Source organism: Pithys albifrons, chromosome Z, assembly GCF_047495875.1.
Source record: "Pithys albifrons albifrons isolate INPA30051 chromosome Z, PitAlb_v1, whole genome shotgun sequence".
NCBI lineage: Eukaryota > Metazoa > Chordata > Aves > Passeriformes > Thamnophilidae > Pithys > Pithys albifrons.
The window spans coordinates 10,335,425-10,353,960 of NC_092497.1; the positions used below are offsets into that span (position 1 = coordinate 10,335,425).

Genomic DNA, 18,536 nt, shown 5'->3' on the forward strand with positions numbered 1-18,536 from the left:
GCTTTCCCAGCAGATGCTGGGGTGGCTGAAGTATCCCAGCAGGTCAAGAATAAGCGAGAGCAATGCCTCCCATAGCTGGAGCAAGAAGGCTTTGTCAATATGCTTCCCTTGATCAGGCAGCCTGTGGTAGACACCAACTATGAGACTCCCTTTGTTTCCTTGGTCTCTGATTCTTATCCACAGGCTTTGGACTTGCTAGTGGCTGTTCTTCAGAGACACATCTTCACACACACTCCAACTCTTGATGCAGAGGGCAACTACTCTGCCTCTCCTTCTTCTTCTATCTCTTCTGAACAGGCTGTAGCCATTGATAGCTGCACTCCAATCATGGAATTCATCCCACCAAGCTTCAGTAATGCATAGCTATCTAGCACCACAGTGGCTTCCAGCTCCTCCTATTGGCTGCCCATGCTGCAGGCATTGGTGTAAAGGCACCTCAGCTGCTGGGCTGCTGGCGATGCCGCCTTCCTAGAGGAACACCCCTCAATTCCTGTAATTTCCTGGTCTTTAAGAGAAACACCATCAGGGAAACAATCCAATGAAAATGCAAATAAATACACTTTTTTTTTTGTATCAGCTCCCATCTGAGGGTGGGGGAAAACAAAAATTAGCTTCTGAGCATGGGGTGGCTTTTGTCTTGAAGCTCATATCCCATGAAACTGCCCTGATGGTTTGTAGCATAACACCTTTGTTTGCAGGATCTGTACCAAATCAGTCTGAGCTTTGGTGTCCACAAATGAAAATGCCCATTTCTTTTCACTCCCAACAAGTACATGTTCTTAGATACTCAGTTATGTATATCTGACAAACTATATGGCCTTGTGCCATGCACAGCATGACCTAGAGAAGTAAATAGGGCTAGCCCTTGCAAGGAACCCAAAAAAGTTGAGTGAAATCATGTGACTGATGAATGCATCTATGTTTCAGGATCTGTTTTCACATGGGCCAGTTTTATCCTTCTTTTTAGATATGCAGAAGAGCCAAACCCAAATACCTTTGCTTCATCCATCAGTGCATTCTAAGTTTTCTTATTCCAGCAAGGCTGGTGTGCTTATTGCTGGCAGAATGAGTGTCCACAAGAAGTCATGAGAGGTCTGTCCATTGCCATTCCTCTTTCCAGCACATTACAGCCACAGGAGGAAGCCACAACACAGCAGGATATTTCTAAAGCAGAAACTGATGGCGAAGAAACACACTCAATAGCTATGTACAGACACTGAATTTACAGAGCATGAGACCATAGCCCACAAGATGGGAGAGATGGGAGAGATGGGAAATGCTCCCCAGTAAGTTGTATTTTGTAAAGGGGAAGCTTTGGAAAGAACTTCTCTGGAAGAAATCTTCTGGAGAAGAGCTGAGGGACATTAAGGGAAGAGCAGATCATGCAAGCAATTCTTGCAACATAGCTCTCCTTTAGGCAGCAGCATGTCTTTCCCCTTTAAAAATTGCATCATTCTTAAAGAGTATCTTTTTCACTTCAAACAAAGGGAGTTCTCATGCTACAAAACCCTTAACCTAAACCTGTACTCTCAGTTCCAAATTGTTAACCATTGTTAATTTGAAGTTATTTTTACTTTAGGAACCAACATAGCAAAGACAGGAAAGAATTGTAATTTTGTGTATCCTCCGAGGCTGATTCTGAAGGCTGTGTGAAAGTCTTCCTATCAGCTTGCTGACTCATAGCTACAGTGCTTGAAGGCAAAATGCTAACAGGAATGGCTGGCATATTTCTAGTGGTATTAAACACAAAATTTACTCACTGTGGCACCTTTTTTTACTTAAGAAGACCTTCAATTTCAGTAATAATATCATGAACTAATACAGGAACTGGAAAGTAAACAGAAAAAGAGCTTATTCATTTCTACCTCACACAGAGGTGAATATTTCCATTTTGAAAAAAAAGTGTTTTTAACAGGGCTTTAAGACAGCCTTTGCCCTTGTTACATGAAAGAGACTGGGAAATTCTCCTGTTCTGAGACATAATTGGTGTGTGTCTAAACACCTCTTTGTTGCTGATGTCTGCTACTTGGTGTCTTGATGAAGTGAAGAATTATCATCCTCTTTTATGAATAAGGAAATAGTAGCACAGCAGTATTTATTGACTAACTTCGTATTTGTCACAGATGTGAGAGGAGATTTCAGTGTTGCTCGGTCTGTAACCCTTCCTTCTTTAGGCCATGTCCACATGACCCTATTAGTCATAATCATGGCCCACTATCTAATGGGAGATCTTCAAGTAAAATTGTAAGCTTTCATTGCTATGTTTGCAATCCCACCTGCTGCACTGAAAGCCAAAGAATAGATTTAGTTTGAAAAAAGCTGCAGAGAACAGTGGTACTGACAAATCTCTTTTCATTAGCCAAGAACAGATAGAACAAAAAAACCCCAAACAGATGAGATGGTTAAGGAGATGTGAATCACGTTTTAGAAAGGCTTCTGCTTCAATAATTTAGCATATTGCAAGGAATGATAAAAAAAGTTTATTTGAAAAAAGTCTTTATATATTTAAACCTGACATTAATTTGGAATTTTTCAGGCAGAAGGTATCATTATATCTAAAAGTAGGTGGTAAAAAGGCCTTACAGAAGCTAGTCAAAGCTTGTGAACTAGTACTGGAAGTTTGTATTACTGAATTGTAGCAAAAGATGCAATATTGGTGTTGCAGATAAATGTCATCATTCAGACAATTTAATTTTTTCTTAAGTTTTCATATTGCACCCTATCACACTTGTAGTTGGGTGAGGTTTTAGATTAGCTCTGTCTCTTGTCTATCTTAGAATTATCTTTGTAAACTTTTTTTGGGGGGGTGAAAAGTTCACTGAAAGAAAATAATTTGTGTCCAAAGCCAAACCTACATGTTTTTTTCCTTATAGCCATGGAATCCAGAAACCTGACTCAGTATCCTGTTGTACTTGGCGCCATAAACCCCCCAAATAATCAACTAACTCAGAGAAGTTGCATACATTTTATAGGTCCTTATGGGAGGTAGTGAAATGTCTGGCCTGTAAGAAAGAATATAATTTGTGATTTAAATTCTCCATCTGAGTGCTGACCAAGAAGACAAATCGGCTGACAGCCAAACCTTGTGCTCAGTGCCTTGCTGTTGCTCTGGCTGCAGCAGGGCACCAGCAGGTTTGTAAGGCTGCATTTCTCTTAGAGCAAATACAGACTCCTGCCCATGGTATAGAAACCTTTGTAATACCCGGTGTCACACCCGAGTCCAACGATCAATTGCTTTTTATTTGCTCAGTGCTGCACTGTGCCATGTTCCACCCACAGCCCCCGGGAACTTTGCCTTGCCTCTTGCAGTCCTTATCGAGTACACGGAACACGCCAAGGCATCCGGTAACTTCTGGATTGCGTTCAGCGTGCCCCTGCACGGGTTTGCCTCCAGATCCTGGAAAGCGTGGTGTTCTCTTGTCAGTTTCACCTCCCAGCTGGGGAGAAGCCTGGCGTGCTCTGCGGAGGAACCATCCAGGGAGTTTAAAAGAAGCTGCGTCTTTTTGTATGGTGCTGAAAACAATCCCTCCTGTTTGTGGTGACAAAGAGCTTCAGGCACAAAAGAGGACAAAAGAGAGCCAGGTAGGCCAATTTCTTAATTCCTTCCTCTAAGAGAAGAGTAAAAACTTGCATAGGAGCCCAGATTCCAGCTATTTTTTCCTTTGCATTTTTCCTCTTTTGCATACTGGACTATGCTGCATCTGCAAATGTTCATTCTTAATAATGAGTCTGGTGGCTAAGTTTTCCATATGCAATGCCAGCCCTAGTGTATCAATGACACTGAAAGGTAGAGCAAGTTTGAACCCCTCCAGTGTGTCTTTAAGAAGGCTCTCCAAAGTCAGTGGGAAAGTACATGCCCATTTTACTTTCTTTGTATGCAGGGCCCCTCTTCTTTCCCTGTTCAAAATTTCTGAAGAGAAACCCAGGCTTCTGCTCTGTGGAAGGTGCTCCGAGTTCTCCCTATCCTCATTATAGGCAATTGCGTTTTAATTTAACAATAAAGGCCTGAAACACAGGAATGTCTTGCCTTCACCACGAAAGGTTTTTCATTGTAACTAACTGCCTCTGGAGAGGTGTTCTAGCTCAAACGGTAGATGAGCCAATTAACAAGTTGTTTTCTGGCCTGTTATGTGCTAAGTGATAAATGGTTCCACTGCCTTAAAACTGGAGATTGAGACTTGGATAGAGCACTTGCATCACTTGTTTAAGACCCTTATGTGGAAATCACAACGTTGAAGTTCTCCTGGATACGCTTTTCTTAGCATAGTTATTTTTGTTTTATTAAGCTAATATGTGACACACTGCAAAGAGGTGATGTCAACTCATGAATGCCCAAAGACTTTATAAAGCTGGAGAAATAACTAAAGGAAACACATTCAAAGTATCTTCTGCACTATGGAGGAAAAGTAGCTCTTCCCCATAAATCTGAGCATCTGACATCCGAAGTCCCTCGATGTTTCCCCACGTTCAGCACTAGTTTTGACTCTCACCCCAGGAATCAGACACCTTAGCATGTATTGAAGGAAGATTTTCACAACAAAGCATTGCTCTTCTCTCTCTGCCCATGATTATTCAGGTATCCTGACATAGGCAGAAGTCCCATGGAAGTCAGTAGGAGATTTTGCTTTGTGAGGCCATAGGGAAATGAACGTTTTGGTTTAGGTAAAATGAACTTACTGCACTACCTAACTCTGAAAATGTTAAATTACTTAAGAAACAGTAGTGAAAGCAAAGGTTAAGGCCATACTACTGGTGATAGAGGCACTCTGTTTATCAGTGTTAACTTGGTTGCAAAGCATAAGAGGAAGGTAACGCTGCAGTTCACATTTCTGAAGTAACTGTTTACTTCCTTCCCAGCCCGTGGCTTATTTTTCTTAGTGATAAAAACTCCCCATGGATCTCTGTTTAGTCAAATGTGAGACTTACTGCACTTTAGCTTTGGTTCTAGGTGTTAGCTTATTTGTGACCTACACACAGTTTAGCATTATTGGAAGTCATTATTCCATGCTTTAGAAAAAAACCAAACCAAATCAAACCACAAAACTGGGAGGAAGGAAACAGAGATATGGACTAATTTGCTGATATCACAGTAAATCATGCTGTTTGGTGGCAGTATGACTCTCCTCAAGTCAGCCAGGAAACACACTCTCAGTTTCACTGAGAACAGTTCATCAACCATTGGACAAGACGGATCTCCAGAGTTTCACCAGACAGTCAGTTGTCTGTGTTGAAGGGACCACTCTGTGCTTACTGGTGACTCACCTTCTATGCACTCAGCATGGCAGTGTTTAGTTTGGACAGCCATCCAGCCCCTTATATTCATGAGTCCAGTCTGAGATGCATCAATGTTTGCATGTGCTCAGCCCTGGCTTCAGGAGGAGCCGGATTAGGTTCTTGCATGTGTGTAAAGAGATATAGAGGTAAGGAGAAAAATCCACCTGAGCACCCAAGAGATGTATATACATATGTAAAGCAAATTTTCACATTGTAAAGGTGGAATTATGTGCTTTCACCAGTGCTTCCAATGCCATAACCCAAGCAGAAGCCCTAAGAGGGTAGATCACAGTCCACTAAAGACTTTGCTTTTCCCCACATGCTCCACTGAGGGCCAGCCTTGTGAGGTGGTTAGACTGAGAGTTGGGCAACACTATGGTGGTTCCAGGGTCCAAACTGGGTGTGTGCCCTGTAGAAAGGGGCAACAACTATAATCTGTAGATAAACAAGACTCCTTTACCCATTCCCTGGGACTTGTAAAGCTCCCTGCATGCCTCCATAGGTAATTCAGCATTACTCTTTCATCCATTGCTTCCTTCCTGTTCCATTGTTCGTATGATCCTATGTTTGCTGGGGCATGCAGCTACTGTGGATTGCAGTTTCAGTGGCAATATGGATTACCTAGTAGTTTAACATTAAGACCTTCACTTGCTTTCCTCTGACCTTCAATAAGAGCTGTTGGGTGAGATTTATAGCCTTGCTGTCATTGGAAAAGTTGCCAATGCATTCCCCACCTGCCATTGCACTTCTTAGACAAACAAGACTTAGTTTACTTTTCCATCTTAAATGTAATGATTTGGCTTTACAAGAGTAGAAAAGATACAGGTGTGAGGGGAGTGAGAACAATGGTTTTGCTTAATTTATGCTTGTTTGCGAGAGAGTGCTGTCTTGCCTTCCAACTAGGATTGCTCTTCCTGCTATTCTCTTCCAGACCCCTTCATCCTTGGAGCCATGTCCTCCAAGTGTTTTTCTCAGCACTGCCTCTGGACTGGGTGGGGTGGCTAGAGTGTATCCTGAAGGCTGCTTCCCCATGACAAAGCCATCCAAACTGATGTGTATCTCCTCCGGAGCTGCTGTAGTTTGTAGGAACTATCATGAGAGCGTAAACTGAAATTGATGGTGATTTATGTTTATTTGTGTGACTGTGAACCATGACTACTCCAATTAACATCCTCTCCAGCTCTATCTGCTGCAAGATCAGTTGATGCCTCAGCTGCCTGTGTCTGATTTCCCAGGTACCTTACAGAAGTCCCCAGGCTCCACTGCCTGCAAACAGAGGCATCGCACATTAAATTTGGTGGTTTCCAGTGCTTTTTATTTCCATTCTATTCGTCAAGCAATGGGTTTGTCTTTCAGTTTAAGTCTGATTCTGGGGCTGTTTCTCTTCAGTCTGGTAAACTCATAAAGTTTCTTTTTCTGAGATATGAATACTTTTGCCTCTGCTGCCTGGTATTTCTTTTTTCACTCTTCAAGTGATGTAAGAGCCTCCATGGAGGGCTCTTCTTGTTTCATTAAGAAACAAAAGAATAGAAATATAAACCAAGACTTGAACAAAATTGTAGGACACATGTAAGATCAGCTGCAGACTGAAACAAGTTTCCAAGAACTTGTTCATTCATTCAAAAAACTTTCCACTACATCAGATATTGATTAATGAAGCAATGTACACTTTGGTCTATTAAATTTCATGCCTCACTGACATGGTTGCCTCATAACCCAAACATTTTTGGGAGTCTTAAGGTATAGCTGTATGATGCATAACTTTACCACATGCCAGAGATATTTCCCAGCTCCAGCTGAACACTGGATACTACTTTTGACTCCATGTGCTTGCTAAAGATTGTCATTCTCTGGATTGTCACCAGTTTCATTTCTGCTCAACCCTTCCTGCAAAGCTGTGTTGCGGGCTGACTGGTCAGGAGAACGAGCTCTTCTTTGGTTTACAAACAGCATTTTTTCTCAGCATTTTTACTGGACTAGTGTAAATATGCTCTTCCCAAATATACTGTGCAAACTCATTTGGGACACTGTATTTGCCTAACCCTTTTGTGTTTTATGCTGTTTTTTTCTCCTAGTGCCAAAATAGCGACTTGACTGTAGGAAAAAATTACAGTCCTTGCCTTTCTGGGCAGACACAACCTGTTTAGCAGATGAAAACACAAAGAAACACTCAGACCTCTGTCTGAGCTGTTTACATGTCTGTGCCATGCTCATCCCCAAAGCTAATCCAATCCTGCTTTTTCTAAGGGAAATTATTACTTTCATTCACTGACAGAAGGCATTTATTCTGTTCTGATTAGACCACCTTTGCCAAGTCTTTTGGGATTACATCTGTTTTTAGTACTTTGCTTCGTCCAGAGGATTTGGCCATATACTAACAGTCCTCAGAAGACACTTCTTCACCATGCAGGCCCTGCAAATATTCACTGTCAAACCAGCCTAAGCAATTACACGGGCAGTTGGGCACTGGGGTTACCAGCAGCCCAGTGCAGAGCTGAGCCATAGGCAGAGCATTGCAGAACTTTGCTTTTGATATGTGCCACTTCTGGGACAAGGAACATGTTGTCATTTGGCAAGATTCAAGGTTATAATCACAGAATCACAGAATGGTTTGAGTTGGAAGAGACCTTAAAAATCACTGACTTCCATCCACCCTGCCATGAGCAGGGAGCCCCATCCGGCTTGGCCTTGAATACTTAGTGGGACATTCACAACTTCTCCAAGCAACCTGTTTCAGTGTCTTATCACCCTCACAGTGAGAATTCTATCTAACACTTAATCTAAACCCGCCCTCTTTCAAATTAGAGCCATTCTCCCGTGTTAGATCATTGCATGCCTTTATCAAATGCTCTCTCCAGTTTTCTTGTAGTCTCCCTTTATGTACTGAAAGGCTGCTAAGAAAGGTAAAAACGCATTATTTGCAAACAATGGAACACGGCAGAAAAAAGAACCTAAAATAACAAAACACACCTGACGATATGCTTAAGAGCACAGTTTCTCATTGCTTGCATTAATCCTTATGCGGCTTCCACCTCTCTTTCTATTATTTTAAGCTGGGATGTCCTGCAGTTATCTAAAGATTACCCACCTCCTTGTGGGAGTAGGCACCAAAACTGGTGGAGCTTTTGCTTCACTGCCACACCAAGCTAGAGGGCTATGTGTTTTGTGGGGTTTTTTACTTTCTTATTAAGAAAACTTGTTTTTTAATTTCTCCTGACTAGGCATTTGGTGCTGCACAGTACTGCTGAGACCTTACTTAATTCCCTTTAGTCTCAGAGTCTTTGATTACGTTTTCTGCTGTGTATCTTCATTAGCACATTAGCAGCTTCAGGCTGTGTGTCACTGCCTTCTGGAGATACACCAGCAAAACCTTGATCATTCAGTGAGAAACAGAAAATCCCAGATTTCTTGGCTAATGCTGCAGGGACTGCAGAAGCAAATTACTCCGTGCAGATCCAGAGATTTCCCATCCTTTCCACACACACCTGAGTATGTGGAAGCAGCAGTGAGGGATAGGGCTGCATGGCCACAGGACAAAATAGTGTGCCCATTGTAGACACTGCTCCTCCATGTCTCCTGTGCTTAGCATGTAGAGATTTGAAGGGCAGATCCATCACAACCCTGTCCAGCTTTGCCTGCTGAGCTCTCCTAGCACATCTGTTAGGATGCAGCACTTGCTTTCTCCCTTGGAAGTGGAATGTACAGAGGGAGTACACAGGTTAAGCATAATCAGGACTAGAGGATTTCTGGGAGGCTACATAAGATTAAATATTGTATAGCTATTATATAGCCCTTCAGGTGATATTATTTCATATCAAAAGTGCCATCTCTCCCACAACTGCTGCCCATTTTTCCCATATGGCAAGACTCTGTAAAATGCCAAGGCTCTGCATGGGTTGGATTTGCTGTGTGTTCAATCACAGGGTCCCACTGAAGGGTATCCTGATTTTCCTCAGTGGTATGAGCTGGGTTTTTGATGAGTACCTGAGGACTGTGCATACAGTGTCTGAGGTGTCACCGGACACAGCATATGTGTTTGTGGCAGCTACTGCCATGTAAATAGCAGCCAGCAGTCTTGTGCAATACCCCTGCTACAAAGGGCACTTTCATTGGAGACTCTAACAAGCTGGGCTGTCGCTTTGCCCTCAGCTATTGAGTTTTTCTATTTGCATAGGCATGATTAGCTTTTACCGAGCCCTCCCAAGCATTCCCCCCCCTTTCCCCCCTTTTTTCAGTGGTGATGATTAGCAAATATGTGCCAAAAGCATCTGGGGTTTGCTGCAGTGAGGGATTAATCCCTGTGTTTTGCCTGTGCAGTCAGGCACGTGCAGTGTCATAGGCAAATGAAGGGACACAGATTTATATGCCAAGAACATAATCCTGAGACAGGTGGCTCTCCATCAACTCCCACTAATATCTGTGTCCATTAAATCACTTAGTTTCTTGTAGGATCACAGAGAATATTTCAGAAGAACTGTAAGACAGGCCCTTCCCTACCAGAGCAGTAAAATTTTTGTTCAGAAGGGAGTTTGTAAACACACGATCCCAAATCTGGTGGGAATTGGACTCAGACGTGAGTTCATCTCGGTTCTTGTTCCCTGCAGTATTGATTTTTTTTTTTAATCTCTCCTTCAGTGTAATTTGAACAACTGAACCCAGATCAAAGCTCTTTGACCAAAATGTTTTCAGCTCTGGTCCATCTCCCATGGGCTGCAAAAGCAACAACTGTGAGACACTATTTCAATTTCTGTTTTAAACATCAGGAGATACCACATTTGCAGTTGTTGGTGCCAGGAATATGAGATCAATAGTTCCAGTGCAAGTTGCTGCTTTCTTTTTAAAGACATGAGTCTGTGCCTTTGTGGATTTCTCGGGGCTTTCTCCAGCTGTTCTTTGTTTCTAAAGGGCTTGGAGTACTGGGCAAGGGGTTTTGGTGGAAAAATGGCATCTCTAGCCATGCACCCTCATTTCCCTGCCACAGGTAAGTGGCACTGCACCAAATCCTGATCAGTATGATTCACATTATTCTACACACACCCACAGAAACTATTTTCTGACCATTTTCATGTGACATGTACTGTAACAGCTTCCAGCCTTTGGAGTATGATGAAGTATGGGAATACTTCTGTATTAGCCTGCAGTGCTCTAGCATTGAATTATGCACACTTCAGGTTACACCCAGAGAGATGGCTGTACACAGGTAGGAATCCAGAGCATCTCTTCAAATTGAGTTACTTTGGAATTCTACCAGTTTAATTTGGTGGAGGATTAGTCAAGTGAGCAAGGACAGCACTAGATCAACTGGTGATTTCATGACATTGCCTTTCTCTGCCCATTTCATTTGCCTCCTAGAGGCTGGTCATGATAACAGAAGCATGAAGGATTTTATTTTCCCTTCTTCTGCGGTGTCAAGGTGTGCTTTCTGCTGCCAGCTGGACAGTTTCACCTGCCACATCTTCTGTAGGGATCAAGGACACTGCCAGTGTACTTCATCTTTCCTCACCTGTGATATATTTTGGGACCTTTGGTCTTTCATTAATCATTTTGTGAGTGTGCTGGTGTTTCCTGTACTACAGCAATTTACAACTTAGGTGTTCCTCCCACACTCATTTTTAATCAGCTCTCTTATATTCAAAGGGTGGACAACAATGTCCCAATTTGTTCCTTTCAGTCCTGCATTTCTTATGCATCTCACACAATATAGGCAAGATATTAAGCTATTGGAGAGTGTCCAAAGGAAGGCAATGAAGATGGTGAAGGGCCTTGAGGGGAAGCTGTATGAGGAAGGGCTGAGGTCATTTGCTATGTTCAGCCTTGAGAAGACTGAGGGGAGACGTCATTGCAGTTATAACTTCCTCCTGAGGGTAAGAAGGGTAGGCACTGATCTCTGTGGTGACCAGGGACAGGACCTAAGGGAATGGCCAGGTTTAGGCTGGGTATTAGAAAAAAGTTTTTTTACCCAGAGGATTGTTGGGCACTGAACAGGCTTCCCAGGTAAGTGATCACAGCACCAAGCCTGACAGAGTTCAAGGAGCATTTGGATGATACTTTCTGGCATATGGTGTGACTCCTGAGGATGGTTCTGTGCAGGGGTTGGACTCAATTCTTGTGGGTCCCTTCCAGCTTGGCATATTCTGTGTTTCTGTGTGCCCATCTGACCCTTTGCACTCATTGAAGATACTCATAGTAACAGATGTGGCAGGGATCCCCACAGTGAAACAGGCTGCTTATCCCTCCCCTGCACAAGTAGCTTCTCATTGGCCAGGACTAGTGAGGAAAACACAGAAAACTTGGGTTGAGAAAAGCACAGGCTATGGGAGGCAATTCGGTTGTCTAAGGCTGACCTTTGGGGGTTTGTGAGGAAACCCTCCAGAACCACATAGAAAGACTTTCCTGGAACTGTGATAACCATGGTTAGGATGAGCAATGTACTTTTGCTATTTTTGGAGACAGAGATGAGTTTGGGTGGGTGGAAAGGAACCCTGGAGATTGTACTTCTTCTGGGTGTGTGAGGAACCCATTTGGGCTCAATAGACCACAGCTGCTTCTCTGCAGACAGAGGTACCAGCCATGGTAGAACAGCTCAGGCTTCAAGCCTTGCAGTTCAGGAGTTTTGGACTGCAATTACAAGACAGTAATAGAAAGCAAAGACCATCAGTGCTCCTTTTGAACTATACAGGATTGTTGGGAAAGCATCTAGATTCAGTAATTTTAAAAATTGCACTGTCATAGGGAAGGATTCTCGCAAGGACTGACAGTTAGTTTAAGTCTACATTGTGGGATGGTCCAGAATGTGTGTTTTTTCTGTTTCTCTCCTATCCTCTTGTTTTCTTCTCCAGTTACTCAGGAGCATATTAAGCCATTCAAAGCCTTACTAGGTCACCATATATGTTGGGGTTCTGGGTGCTCCAGAGAGCAAACAGAGAGCAAATCCAGTCTGGAGAGTGGGCTGAAGGCACCCCTTAAACATGAGTTGTCAGTAAGGCTTTAGTTTTGCATTTTGACCCTAGTTGAAATGCCACAGTAGCTGAATGACTGGAAGCCTTTTACCCAGATCCTTATCCTAGGATAAGGTCTTAACGGCACAAATTTAAATCCATCCCACTCCAGCTAGCCCTCTGTGACTAGGGGGAAAGTGGAGGTGAAGGACTACAGTATGGAGGCAGCTGCCTTGCCAAAAAACCGCTTGTTTACTAGAAAAGCTACAGAATGAACTTCTTCCCAGAGTTGTGGGTCACAGCAAGTCATTGCTGCCTCGCTGCAGCTGTCCAGCTGAATCCCTGCCCAAACCATGCTGACTGCAGTGGATGCTCAGGCACCTGGCATACCTGTACACCCTTTATACAGGAACTGAAATTTCAACAATTGACACTGCAGGCAGCAGTGCTCCCTGGTGTGATTCGAAATCTGCAAAAGATAGTGCAAATGGTTGGTGATTGGCAAGATGCTATCCAGGGAAGAAAGTGTAAAGCAAGGACAAGAGAACTTCATAATCCTGAGTCACTCCTGCTCTTCTGAGTGCTTCCACATATGCCAAGCTTCCCTACATGAGCAGGTTCACCGAAGTCCATGAGAAAAGCATAACTGAGGGAAAAAGTCATTGGCAATGTGTGTAAGGTGGATTTACAGTGCCAAGAAAAATCATCCTACTACTTTTAACTATTTTGAAGTCTAAATAATCCCCAAGGCTAAGTGATTTTATGGTTGCATGTCAAGGGCAGGAGATAAACATAACTCTAGGAAGGAAGAAATGACTGTGGACAAGGTCAACATATAAAGACAGCTGCAAAGAAAATGGGAGTAGTGCAGAATGTATAGTCATCAACTCACATAGTAAAATGTCCTGAAAAAGGCAGATGAAAGTTACAAGGAGGAAAGCTCTAAAATGAAACAAGAACAAGGGATTATTCAAATATGTAGAAGGACCAAAATTAATCCAGATTCTTGTACTTTTGCTTGAAGGAAAAAATGTGATGCTCAGGCTTTTGCTGTTGAGATGGGGTGTGGGTGGTGAGAACATGAGAAATGGCTAGTGCAGGGGAAATTTCTCCTCCAGTTAGATGCTGTCAAGTTCAAAATCACCTGAAAATGACCTGGGTTTTGAGGAACTTAGTTCTACACGCCCTGTCCCATGTTTGGTGTCTGAATGGATATGGTCTGTTGGCATCAGGAAGCCAGTGCAACGGATGCTGTCTCAAATAGTGTAGCTTGGAATAATCCTGGAGTCATGCAAAGGGGCATAGGCTCTTGGTCTTCTTTCAGAAATTGTTTATGGTGCTATAGGGTCCACTGCATTGCCTCTCTTCTTCAGCCTTCATGACCACTGGAGAACTGCCATTGCAGCATCTGGAGTCATCCAAGTTTTTCTCTTGACAGGACTCTATAAATTTCACTTAAAGTACTCTTTGACAAAGCCTCAACTCTCATGTTACTATAATTAATCAGCTGATGAATGAAATTAATTTTAACAGTGTTCATGTAAACCCAGTGGGAAAACTCAGAAGCTGAAGGAAAAATCAGAGATAAATACATATAGAAATCCTCCATGTGAAATACTCTCTTGTCTGCAATTAATTGAGACATTCCTGTCAGGCATTACTGTGAATGCAACTAGGGAAAGAGTATGGTGTTCTTAAAATAATTGCAATTCACAGGTAAAAGGAAGCAAGATGTGGATTAAAGTTGTAGCTGTCCCAGTTTTGGTCTTATAGAGCACCTGGTAGGTAAAACACCAGGGGACTGACACATAGGATGGCACTGTATTGTGAAGAGTCCCACAAGCTGGAAAAAAAAGGGAATACTTTGTTCATTCAAGGTGGAACAACAGGTGGGAAGGTTGGAAGGTGGATTAGAGTCTGGGGGCTTCTGGTGAGGAGGGTCCCCAATACCACAGTGAGGCCAGGCAGGTGTCCCAGAAGGCAATGGAAGGTCATGCTCTCGGGATGAGCAAGCGCCTGACATTTAATGACCAAAGCAAGACTTTGGCTGGCGGGAGGAAACTCTGTGGTTGAATTAAGCAATTGTGCTCTCTGAGGCTTTTCTCTGCAGAGTTTTTGCTACTCACAACTACTGGGAAGTGGGTGAGGTGGAGCCTTAGGATCAACTTGTTGGACAGTGTCTCTGGGTTTAAGGAGTCCTCACCAACTCTTGCATTACGAACACAGAGAGAGGGGCTGCTGCTGAGAAACAGATCCCTTACCAAGTTCATCCTTTTTGAAAGCAATTTGATATGTTGGCCTTTTTCGTTAGGTTTCTGTTTTGAAAGCTTCCGCGTTGGCAGAAGGTAGGTAAAGTGAGCAGCTGTTGCCTTTGGAATTAATTGGGGCTCCCCAAGCCTGGCTACTCGGCTTTTCTGTTTTACTCTTTCACAGTTTGTAGTGCTGAAGCATTTTATTTTTAAGGGAGCTACTACACTCTCCCTATCTACAGGAAACAGAATATTAAAAAAAGAAAAAAAAAGACTTTGGCAAGGAGCCAAGCCCACTGACTGAAGAAAGAAGTGGGGAACTTGGAGTAAGTTTAGTTACCGGGACATTGTATGTCAGAGCGAGTCAGCGGCGGACTTTAAGGGTGTCGGAGGCGATCACGCGATGCCCATTTCACAGCGCAGGGAAGGTTTGCTTCCTTAGATGAATGTCCTGGCGCTGTGACTACGAGCGAAGCTGTCGGTCCTGGGAGGGGATAAAGCTGCGTGTAAATGAGAACAGAGGAGCGTACCGGAGTGCTATGGAGGGCAGCAACTTTGTTGTTGTGACTTTTACAAGCCTTCAAGGGTAAGATAAAATGCTTTCCTTCCACTCACTTGTTTCCTCTGCCAGTTTTGGGGAGCTGAAAACTTTTTGGGTGTTTTTCGGATCCAGGAGTTTTACGAAGTTTAAAGTGCTCGGGGTTGAGGTTTTTCTGCGGGCGAGCTGCGAGACGTCTGGGTGGAGTGAGCTGAGCTGTGTGTGATTCCAAGCAGCAGCAGCAGCAGCCGCCTGGGGAAGCTTCTATTGTTTGTTTCAGAGGGATCAGACTGCGTTTCTCTTTGGGAACCCGCTCTGCCGCAGCTGTTGATCCGTAACTTGAGCGTCGTTGCAACTAACTTACCCACAGGAGTTGAATGCAAATTTTTGACTGCCATCCTGGTGTCAGTTTAAAAGACTGTTTTAATGAAGACAGATGGAGAATGTTGGATCATTACTTTAAAACGTGGCAGATAACAGACTGAGCCTGTTTCCCAGCAATTACAGCTAATTGCATTGGCACATTTGAGTGTAGGGATGGGAATGCAGAGTTTCATGGGTTTCTGTATAAATAGCTTGGAATAGCACCAAAAGAATAGCTGTAGGGCTGGCTCACCTCATCCAGGGTACCTCTTCAGGTATGGAAAAAGCACGGTTTCAGGGATACTTTCAGGCTTTGCTCTGAGTCAGTAGTTTTAAACCAGTCTCTGCTACTTTTGTAAACGCTGATGCCAAGAGTGACCATTTATAGCACCTTAAACTTATTCCAGGTTAAATTCAGCCAAATCTGATCTTAGTCCTGAAAAAGTGTATTTTTGGCATTCAAAACACACATTCAGTTGTCCACCCTGCAGCTCGCTTGCTGTGTTTACAAAGCAGGGAGTGGTACAACACATGCTATTCCCTGTTTTGCTCTTCAGGTACACAAATAGTAATGTATTTCAATGCCAAAAGATGATTAGAACTAATTATTTCTAATGGCTGAAATGTTTGCACCTGCTTTTGATGGGGAAAAGCAAATGCATCATTCTCTTTAGAAATAAAATTTGAAAAATTTGACTGAAACAGTTCGTACACCTGTAGTTCCAAGGGGTCTCTTTGCTAATGCCTTCGTGTGGCACATGACAAGGTCACTTCATGCCAGGTGTACCAGGCCTTTAAGTTGCTCTTGACAGAGCACTGGCAAACATTGCACTGGGATGTCCTTCTTTGTGATATTTGAGAATGAATGTGACTGTCCATCTCTAGCCCCTGACATGTGCACATCCTTAGCAGGTGTACAACTAAGGCATGGAGAGAAGAGGAAGTCAGAGGACCTAATGTATTTTAAACCCTTAATATTTTCCCAGTTGTGTCTCCAAATGGAGTGTAAAATGATACATGTTCATAATTTAGAAACTTAGGTCTGGTTCATCTCATGGTGTTTAACATCATTAGTCTACCAGGAGCAATGGGCAGCATAAGCAGTTTTTAACATTGCCTGTTAAAATGCCCAGTGCTTGGGATCTACTTTGTCATATGCTGAGTTACTGATTGGATATTGAATACTTTAGCCTGAAAATAAAGAGAATTCTAAGTCCTGTGGGTATTTGTGATTGTTACAACAGCTGAACATAGATCTGAAAAAAAATTAACTTAGAAATCTTATGGGCAAAACCAGGCCTGACATAGAAAAGTGAGTGGAAACATGGTATGCTTTCTGAATTTGTACCTGAACAGGGGTGTTTAAATGTTTTAGGGTGCACACATACCACAGGATCTGTGGTGGCAAAACTGACTGGAGAAATCTTGTTCTCCTGACTAATTCTTTTCTCTGGGTTCTTGCACAGTTGTACTGCAGCACAATTTGCTGCCCCCTCAAATCTGATACGACCGCTGCTTGGGCAGGAATTTCAGTCTCTACTGTACTGCACTCCATGATCTGGATTAAAATAACCCTTCCAAAAATGGTTGTATTTAACATGGTTCATTTCACAGAGTCTGGGAATGAGGTGATGGGATCAGAAGCATCAAGTATTTTCTAATTCATGTTTATAATGGAATCTGATGTATCATGTATCTTTGTCTAGAGAAATGGACCCAAGAAATGAGCTGTACTTTCCACCTGCAACATCTGCCCTCCATTTATCCAAGTTATGCCATGTCTTTTCTCATTTTGCTACTGATGATTGTAGTGGTGGGAAGTGCCTCCCACTCCCTCCAGTTTGCAGTATAGCCACTGCAAATTCTACATTGTAGCCCATTGCAAATTGCCACTCATGCAGGAGGAGCTTTGCAGTTGTGTTCTCAAGCCAAGTCATAGATTCATGGAATGGCTTGGGTTGGAACGGACCTTAAAGATCACCTAGTTCCAACCTCCTTGCCATGAGCACCTTCCACTAGACCAGGTTGCTCAAAGCCCCATCCAACCTGGCCTTAAGCCTTAGAGACATAGGACAGCCACAGCTTCTCCGAGCAATTTATTCCAGTGTCTCACCATGCTCACAGTAAAGAATGTCTTTGTATTATCTAATTTAAGCATACTATCATTCAGTTTGAAGCCATTACTATTTGTCTGGTCACTTCAGACGCTTGTCAAAAGTCCCTCTCCAGGTCTCATGTAACCCCTTTACTGGAAGATGCTGTAAGATCTCACCAGAGCCTTCCCTTCTCTAGGCTAAACAATTCCATCTCTTTCAGGCTGTCTTCACAGAGAGGTGCTACAACTCTCATAATCTTCCTGGCCTGCTCTGGACTTGCTCCAACAGGTCAATGTCTTTCTTGTGCTGGGGACCCCAGAGCTGGATGCAGTGCTCCAGCTGGGTCTCACCTGAGCAGAGGGACAGAATCCCTTCCCTCACCTGCTGTCCACCCTGCTTTGGATGCAACCCACAATAGATTTGGTTTTTGGGCTGTGAGTCCACATGGACAGGTCATGTCCAGCCTCTCATCAACCAGCACCCGAAGTCCATCTGGACAGGGCTGCTTTCAGTTCATTCTCTGCCCAGCCTGCGTTTGTGCTTGGGATTGCCTTGACCCATCTGGCTTTTTTCTCTCTTAAATAAGGCTGAACTTGATCTGAGAGAAAGCATCCCTTCACTATTCAAAACCTGTCAAAGTAGCGTTTTGCTGTGGATATAAAAGTGCTCTGACACTGTGATTAAACTGTCAGTAGCCATAAAGCAGATGGATTGTCTTTACAGAAGTGTAAGCCATAGATAGACAATTTATAGAGCCCTGTAGGTACAAAAGTGTTCTATAGTGAGAAGAGCTAATTTAGTCATAGCTTATACCCCCAAAATGCCATGAAAGAGACACTGAGAATTTGAACTTTAATTTCTGCGATAGCCTCTGAAAACACGGAGAAGCAACAAATGTCCTTTTAAGCTGAGGGGTTGAACCAACTTCTGTGAGCCTCCGTTGATTCCTGAACAGCGCAGAGTACCTGAATTAAACAAAAAAATGAAGAAACTCCCAAAATAATCAAGTGGAAAATGGAACAACAACAACAAAATGTCCAGAAGGTCTGACACAGACTGTGGAAAACAAGTTCAGGAT

The 18,536-nt window shown here is 43.1% G+C and overlaps 1 protein-coding gene across 4 annotated transcripts in view; it reads left to right on the top strand.

Annotated features, from left to right (window-relative positions):
- The window catches only part of LOC139684996 (phospholipid-transporting ATPase ID-like), a 92,516-nt gene that overhangs the window by 6,165 nt on the left and 67,815 nt on the right, over positions 1-18,536 (top strand). For 2 of the 4 annotated variants that reach the window (XM_071581508.1, XM_071581507.1), the window contains exon 1: positions 14,367-15,047. The exons of 1 other annotated variant lie outside the window; for it this stretch is intronic. The gene's annotated coding sequence lies outside the window, so the exon portion shown is untranslated. Of the gene's footprint in view, positions 1-3,385; positions 3,583-14,366; positions 15,048-18,536 lie in introns of those variants that run through there. One more of the 4 variants, XM_071581510.1, reaches the window with a different exon arrangement.